At 37.4% G+C, this 8670-nt stretch overlaps 1 long non-coding RNA gene across 1 annotated transcript; it reads left to right on the top strand.

The window, feature by feature from the left end:
* LOC138103096 (uncharacterized) lies at window positions 1–8407 on the top strand. The gene is made up of 3 exons (XR_011147658.1): window positions 1–68; window positions 6664–6726; window positions 8373–8407. It is a non-coding gene; the product is annotated as an uncharacterized lncRNA (long non-coding RNA).
* The last annotated feature ends 263 nt before the right edge of the window (window positions 8408–8670 follow it).

An 8670-nucleotide genomic window follows, 5' to 3' on the forward strand; every position in this document is an offset into this window, starting at 1 on the left:
GCTGATTTCCCAGGTCTCCATGGGCATTCAACAACTTTATAAATGTATCTTCTTGCTTAAATGCCCAGGTAACACAAGGCAATGTCACATGAGTGTTTCTCTTTAATTCCACTGTGCTTGGCTGGTTGAATCTTGCAGTGGAGGGAAGGGATGAGATGAAGGAAGTTGCGTGAGGAGCTGTGTATAAAATCTCAGCCCCTGAGGAGGAAGCTAAAGGATACTCTACAGTAGCAGTGAAGTGTCAGAAAGTAGCACTTGCCGGTGCTGTGTTTAGACTGAGCGTGGTCTGGGTTGGCACTGGGCCAGGCGGCTCACTTCCAGGCCTTCCCAGTGTGGGGAAACCACACATGTTGGGACTACAAGGGTCTGAAGTGTGTCCTTTGTACTCCTCTGGAGTACGAGTCATCTGGAAAAAATGATCTGCTTACATACAGCTACTAAAACGAGTAGAAATTGATTAGAATATTAAGTTTCTGCCGATAAATGATGTGTTCATTTGTGGACTTTGTGGAAGGAGTGTTAAAAGCACGCTGATGGGGCGAGAGAGGTATAACAGCTTTGAGACTGCAGTGCAAGATTGTGCGTAGTTTGGGGTTTCCGTTCTTTAAAACAAAGCTGAACATGAACTTCTTACTTTGATAAAGCTCTCAATTTCAGATATTTGTTTTGTTAGGAGCTACTGATACCTCCAAAAGCTAAGTCAGGATCCCCAACAATTTATTCTCATGTGTAGATATAATTACTTGGCAAGATTATATTTTAGAGTCTAATGCTCTATATTAAGACATTTCTGGCAAAGAAGGATCCAAAGCATTGTATCCTGCTCCCTTCTCTAATGTATACATATATATAATTTAATAACTTCCTTTTTAAAACCTATTAATTTACCTAAATTAGTTAATTTGACTTCCATATATTAAGTTATAGCTTTATTTCCTGGTGTATTTTTCCTGATGAAATAAATCAGTAGTTCTGCTGGAGTCAGAATTTCTTAAATCATTGTAGTTTTTATGAAATGTATTGTGTAATAGGTTGAAAATTTCCTTAGCTGGCAGCTTGAAAAAAAATCTGTCTGGTTTCCAGTGCTTGTAAACCTCATTATAAAACAACAGCAAGTACCACAGTGTAATGAGCAAGTCCTCCAGAATGACAGATGAATGCAGAAAGCGAAAGTGATTATAGTCAATAAATATATAAAATATAGCAATGGATAATCTTCTTTCTGTAACAGGGATGTATTTTCTCTGAAGTTTTCCTGTACAGAAGCCATTAGCTCCTGTTGCAGGAATGGCATTATGAAGTGTCCCTGACAAATTCTGCAAGCTATTTGCAAACTGGAAAAATTGTGATTTCTTCCTGTGAGTAAAATAAAGATGGTCAGCAAAGGAAAGTAGTTCTACTGAAGGCCTCTGTGCCATTACCACCAGAAGTGCAGTGTAAAACGGAGAGATGTTTAATAGCATGAGAGGCTGGAAAGCTGGCAAAGAAATTCTATAGGAGCACCAACCTCTGGGATCCTGCTGGAAACATGACGTCAGTACATCGAAGTTTCTTGTGAGTTTGCAAAAGCCTTTTCTATTTTACTCCTTGCGCTAAATAAATACGAAATACAAAATGTTGTCAGCTGGGTAAACAGTGGGTAAATAGCTGCAAAGCAATGGTGCCCCTTTCTGTGGCTGTGCTAACAGTGCCCGCGGGGTTACACGTCAGCGCGATCATCACGGTGTGATCTGCAGCGCGACCCGCCCAGCTCCGCAGGAATAGGAATGCTGTCAAGGCCTGACAAGCTTTTGAAAAGCTGCCAACCTGCAGGAGCTGTGGGTGCTAGAAGACACAGCCCCATGTGGGCCAAATAGATAAACATGTCAGATCCCCAGCAGCAGCTTTGGAACAAGTTGTTTTCATCTGTCCCAGCGTGCACTGGCTCAGGGTCCCAAATCATCATCTGTTGTAAGCGGCCCTTTGGGATACTTCATGCAACTTCTTTAGGAATGTTGTTGCTGTGGAACAGATCCTTGTTACGCCGATGTTTCAGATTTGATTTTTGTTCAAATCTACAATCTATTATTTATATTTATTTATTAGCAGTTTATACCCATTTCCTCTGGCTGTTGATAATTCTGGTCTTCAGAGCCCTTTGATTATTCCTGCATAATTTAACTTCTTTTGTTTTAGTGATGCTTCCCAACCTTGTGTCATCTGCAGGGGTTGTTGGAGAGTTCTGGGTTTTTACCAAAGCTACTGAAGGGTGCATGAAATAGGATGAGTTCTGACACTGTTTCTTGGGGAACTGCATGAGTAACTTTGTACCTCAAGTTCTTTACTTATCAGACCATTTTTTTTTCTTGTACTAATGCCTGTTTTTGGCAGCTGAGCTAATCAGTTTCCGTGTGACAATGTAGTGAATACTTAAATGGAGCCCTGATGAAGAGCAGCTCTACCACCTTAATGTAATTCAGCTAGGTTATTTAAGAAAAGTACAATATTAGAGTGGGATAGTGGCTGTTTACCAAGTTCTGTTGTCTTCTCTGCCACACTCCGTTTTCATTGGAAACTTGTATTATTTCTTCCCTAACTAAAAACTTGTTCTGAAACCTTAAAAACAGATGAAAAAAGACCCAGTGGGCTTCTAAATTGTTTAGATAGCTTGTGATCTTCCTCTTTTGTATTGTGACAATAGATAGCATTTTCCACTCATTTTGTAAAGTTCTGCACCATCCTAGATTTAGTAGCCTAATTAGAAGTGATTCTTGAAAAAGCTGTACTTTCACACATTTTTTTGTAATCAGATTTCACTGTTTTATCTTTGAGCACCCCTTCTCCTGAAGATTTATAATCTTAAGTGTTAGGCTAGGAACAAAATCTGATAGAGAAAGATGCATACATGAAAATGAGTAAAATACCAGTATTATTAATTCATGACAGATGGCAGCTGAAATTTGGCTCTTAGTGGTGGATCCAGATATTATTTTTATATATACATACATACATACATATATATATATATATATATATATATATATATATATAGCATTCACATACCAATTTATTTATATATAAATAATGTATTAAAAAAAATTACTTCCTTTTTCATTCCTTTCTTATAGTAAAATGCATATTTGGAGGAAGGGAAAATGTTACTTTTAGAAATTCACTGCTCCTGATCTGGAAAAGACCTCTGTGGTTTTAAATGTTTTGTTTTAATCAGAAATCAATTTCCAGCTACCCTTTAAAGTGATACCTTATCTGTCCTACACTTATGTACTGCTTAATTTTGTACTCCTGGGAGGTTTTCTTTCTCTCTGATAGAAAAGAGTTTATTAACTTCCATTTATTAGGAGAATTTAATTTCTTTCCCATTCCTAAATTTAAGAAAATATTTGAAGAATGATTTAAAAGTAATGGTGAGGTTGTTTTTTTTCTTTTAATTGGGCAATAGAAGATAAAATCTAGAAATCATGACAGTAGCTGACCTTTGGAATTTTGATATGGTTATTTTAAAAGGAAAATAAACCGAAGATTAAGAAAAGAAAAGAATCCTGTTTAAGTATACAGTTCACATATTCCAACTAGTTGCATTCTTGCCTTAAATTCAGTAACTCCACTTAGCTATTCTAAGATTTCTCCAGACATTTCAGATACATACAACTATAAAGTATATTAAGTATATAATTTGTACTGATTGTAACACAAAATTATTGTAACTTTACAAGTCAATGTTGTTGTCACCTTTAATATATAAGGCCTGGCTATCTGGGGGTTTTTTTCCATTCCTTGAGGTTTTTACTTATTGAGAAATTTGGGAATAAAAGAGAATTTGTTAATAAGATGTTACCATTGTGAATAAAGCATATAAATAGAAAAAAAAAAAAAAAAAAAGACCAACTTCAAAGCTTCAAACCATTTACAAGCTAAATGATTTTAAATCTGAAAGAAACTACAGGAGCCTCCAGTCTTACTTTTTTGGCATATTGTGAAACTAAGTAACACATTGGAATAAAATATAATGGTACAATTTAATTTCACCCCCTACAGAAAAGTCAGTACACATGTATAATGTTGCTTGTGCCAGTGTTTGAGGGAACCAGGCTTGTGGCACTGTTACACAGCATGTCCTGTAATAAAAAATGAAGTTCATGCTTTTTTGCTCAGCACATCAGCTCATTATTTTATGCAATTTTTATGATGCAACTCATCAAATGATGCAATTTTCTTGATCTATTACGATTTAGAACTGACAGTTTCTGGGAATCTCTCATTTCTCATATGGTAAGCTAATAAATATCACTTTTACTCCCGCATATATAATTGCAAATTGATTTTCAAGTTAGATCACTTAGCTTCACTTTTCATTGTCTAATGTGGCCTTATATAATGCTAAATACTGAGGCTGTTGAGTAACTAGAGAGTAAAACAATTGATTTTTTAAATAATAATTGTCTGTGGTCAATTATCATAGAAGGGGGGATGTGTGTATTTCAGCCTTGTAGGACAAACACTGATTCCCATGAACGAATCTGTAGAAGATTTGAGGGTAACTCAAGTCCATTAACACTTCTGAAGCCTTGAAGCAGATGTCTCTTGTTTTTAACTCCTGCAGTTCTTCTGTGTAGTTGGCAAGGACAGGTAGGCATTTTCAAAAGCCTACAAAGGGGCATCTTGTCTACCTCATTGGATAACTAAACTTTGGCCAAAAATCTCCCAAACCCCTTGAAGACCTCGAGGCTTTCCTGTAAGTGATTCAGGGATCTTGGGCATAAAGTTTATGTACAAGAAAACTGAGGATCAGATCTCAGACAAATCTCCGTGGCCAAATGTATTTGGAGATCCATGATCTTACGTTCCTCTATCTGTTCCTTTTCATCAGCTTTTCTTCACGGGTCGCTTTTCATCAGCTTTTCTTCTTAAACTTCTCTGTGTTGCAGTGGAGACCAGACTGGACCTACCTTCAGCCCTTCATGATGTTTCCAGTACTTTCCTCTGTGCTTCCTGGCACTGTGCTCTGTGCCATCCACACATCCCTGGGATGGCTGATTGCATTTCCATACCTGGGTGCTTTGACCAGATCTTTCCGAGAAAATGCTCTGGGAAAGCAAATTTGTGCTCCAGTGCTGCAATGCTGTTACACTGTCTTATCTCTGACTCCATGTAAATATTGTTGCAGAGGGTTAAGGTTTAAGTAACTTAAACTACATTGTCTCTGCTAAGAGGTTTTTTATCAGGAAGGTAACGGAGTTCACTTGAGAGGAAATTAATTTCCTTGCAGAAATCCAATACATCCATTTTCACTGGGAAGGAAAGAGAAAGAAGTAAAATCCAGACTGTTTCCAGATTGAGAGAAACAGTGACTGTAGGTTTTGGAAAGTGATAAAGGTACTTGAGGGAGGCCACTTGCTTTTTGCTTTCCTTACCTGTGTGGGACTGAGCCTGGGTATGTCAAGCCACTTCCAGTAAGGTGCCAACAGCTGGGTGAAGGGGAATATGACAGCAGTCAACTCCTCTTGCATGCCACTGAGTTGTGCGTCCTTCCTTGATGTTGTTTTTATTTCTAGTGCATATTATAATAATTCTTCATTCCTATACATTTGCTATTTAAGATTTTGTAAAGCATGACTGGAGACTACTATAAAGCATTTGTGACTACTAATGACCTGCTGACTGGTGCCTGGGACTTCAGGCAATTTACTAATCAATATTTGCTTAAAAAGTAGTGTGATTTGTGGTGTTTTTATTACTAGTCATGAGAAATAACAATTGCTTTTTCTTGTCAAAATTAGAAGTACAAAATATCCATATTTAACACAGTGATTCGAGAAGAATCTGTATTTAGCTTCTATTTTAAATTTAATAGAATCAGATGTACTCAATCATATCCAGTTTTGACTGCTTAATTGAAATCAGTGAGGCAGAACCTGCACTGTTGTTCACTGACATTTCTTCACCATCACAATTTGGATTACAGTAACTGATAGTATGTTGTCATCTGGATTTATCTACATCAAAACCTATTTTGTAGAATTCTGCAGGGCAGATTAAAAAAGAAAGAGAAACAGTATCAATATATACTGGCAATTATCTAAGGTCCACAGTTCTTCTCTAAACTTCTGTGTCATTTTCTCAGTAAACTCAGTTAATGTTGATGTTTTTAAACCATGCACTGTTGATTCCTGCCAAATGTACTTTTTGTTCTACAAATTTCCCTCCAGCTGTCCTTAGTTTTTTGAACCTAATTATTTTCATTTGAAAATTGGCAGAAAGAGCTAAGTGTTTTTTTTATAACAGTTCTGCCAAGTCCACTGGACCAAATTCTTACAAATGTAATTTGCCTGGCTTTGCAATCAGTTTAGTTTCCAGATGATTTGGCTCATCATAACTTTGAGAGAAACACATAATGGTGACAAGGTGCCCCGGCCAGATTAACTGAATGCTTTTTAAAAGTACATGTAGCCAATGAAGAAATAAACAAGAATCAGGGGGGTTGATTTAAAGCCTCTTAACTTTTTGTAATGGGATCTTGTACTTGAAGTCATGTTCATTTCAATTTACATGCAAGGTCCTTCAACATGCATAAATCTGTTTTAACTGTTTATTCCTGGAATAATCTACAGTCACAGGACAGTGTATAATCTTCATCATCTTTGTCTTGTTTTAACTCTATTACAGATTTACTGGCCTGCAGCAAAAGAAAAGGTAGAATTATGCAAATTAGCTGGGAAAGATGCCCATGTAAGTATGATGTATGTTTTTTATTATGGCTGAGGATTATGCATATCTATGTATTTTTTATTAAATGCAAAAAATGCTTTAGTAAGCTCTTGTTACACTTCTTCTGAACTAATGTCCTAAGTGTTTTTTCTTAATTGAAAAACAAAGTTACATTTCTGTTGGTTTTTAAATATTAATACTTAAAAAAATTCAATCTTGCAGGCATCAATCATGATATGTTGTTCTTTTGTGTAATAAATGCAGCTGAGAGATGAATGGCGTTTCCTCAAAAATGTATACCAGGCAGTATTTCCCTGGAATCCTCTTTTCTCACATTAAAATGCTTCTTTTTTTCTTGGGTGTATCCTGAATGTAACTTCATTATAATTCATTAAAGAAACAGTAGTAGAGCAGTGTACAAATCAACTTAATTTGCAGACAGCTGCAGTTGGGGTTTAAAAAAAAATCTCAGACTCAATGGCTTTTGCCAGAAACCACAAATCTTCTTTAGGAAGTATATTTAAGGTACATACGTGTACACAATACAACTTTTATATGTTTTGTGCAGCACAGATTACGTCATGTGTCTAGAGCCCACTCTAAATGTAAACATTTCCTGGCTGTAAAATAAAATTTCTTCCTTTTCTCTCCAAAAAAAATCTCCAGCATGTCGGTTACCAAGGTATCTTCCAGCTCAAAATGCTCTCAGCTCTCTGCCTGAAGAGTTTAGCTTTTTATTCTAACTTGTTACTACCCTTACCTTTACAGCAGTCAGAACCTAAACAATGCTGAGCATTGGAAATATTCTGATACTGGTGCATGTGGAAGATTTGTGCTGGTCTATTTCTACACTAAGAGAAAAAGGAGAAGGTCCTGAGAGGGAAATAGTTGTTTCGGACTCTCACTTAGATGCAGGGTGATGGCTTGAACATATGAACAAATCCTGTGTGTTCCCTCTGAAGTATCTGTTATGTGTTTTTGTGTTCATTTCGTTCTGGGCAAGGCTAAATCAAGGCTTTTCCCCCAGCCCCATGTATCATCCTTGCAAGCATGCCTGTGCTACTTACCAACAACAACAACATGGAGCAAGCCCAGCTAGAGCCAGGATGTCCCACTGGACTCAGAAATGACCAAATAAAAGTCACCAGTAAGATGTGGTTGGTGCAGAGACAAAGCATGCCCTTGGAAGTGTGTTGAAGCCTTTCAGCCCACCGCAGTCGCTTTAATCATGTGATCTTTGGTATTAAAGCATGTGCAGTACCCTGAGCTGGGAGCAAAGGCAGGAAGACTGGTAGCCAGACAAACCCAGTGGCTCTGCGACCTCTGCCCAATTGTTGACGGGTGGTGTTTGCTACAACACTGGCTGAACAGATTCCCTCCAAACCGTGGTGTGAGCAGACAGTTTCTCGTGGCTGTAAGCATACAGCAGAATTAGGTTTGCAAGTCTGATTGATGAACTGCCTGGTAGATAGCCACTGTCAAGTTATAGTCCTAACAGGTTTGAACTACTTGTAAACAGTTTCTGCTACAGTAGTTCTGAGTTTAAATACACCAATGCTATGGCTGTAACTTATATAAGCTTATATGGCTGTAACTTATATTCTATGTATAATGTGAAAGAGAAGAATAAACATGAAAAGTAACCTTTATCTTTCTTTTCCCAACAGACAGAGTGTGCCAATTTTATCCGAGTTCTTCAGCCATACAACTGGACCCATGTTTATGTCTGTGGCACAGGAGCGTTTCACCCTCTCTGTGGATACATTGAGCTTGGAACTCACAAAGAGGTAATTTAACTTTCTCACTAGTCTGACATGTCAAGGAATAGCCCTCATCTTGTGTAGCATTCATCATAGATTGGAAAATACTATGTGAGTGTGTAAAAAATGACCTGACAGCAGCTTGCATAAATAACAGGGTAAGTGGTGGATTCTGTGGGTCAGACGGGAACTCTTGTTCTCACAT

The sequence above is a fragment of the Aphelocoma coerulescens genome (assembly GCF_041296385.1).
Source record: "Aphelocoma coerulescens isolate FSJ_1873_10779 chromosome Z unlocalized genomic scaffold, UR_Acoe_1.0 ChrZ, whole genome shotgun sequence".
Classification (NCBI taxonomy): domain Eukaryota; kingdom Metazoa; phylum Chordata; class Aves; order Passeriformes; family Corvidae; genus Aphelocoma; species Aphelocoma coerulescens.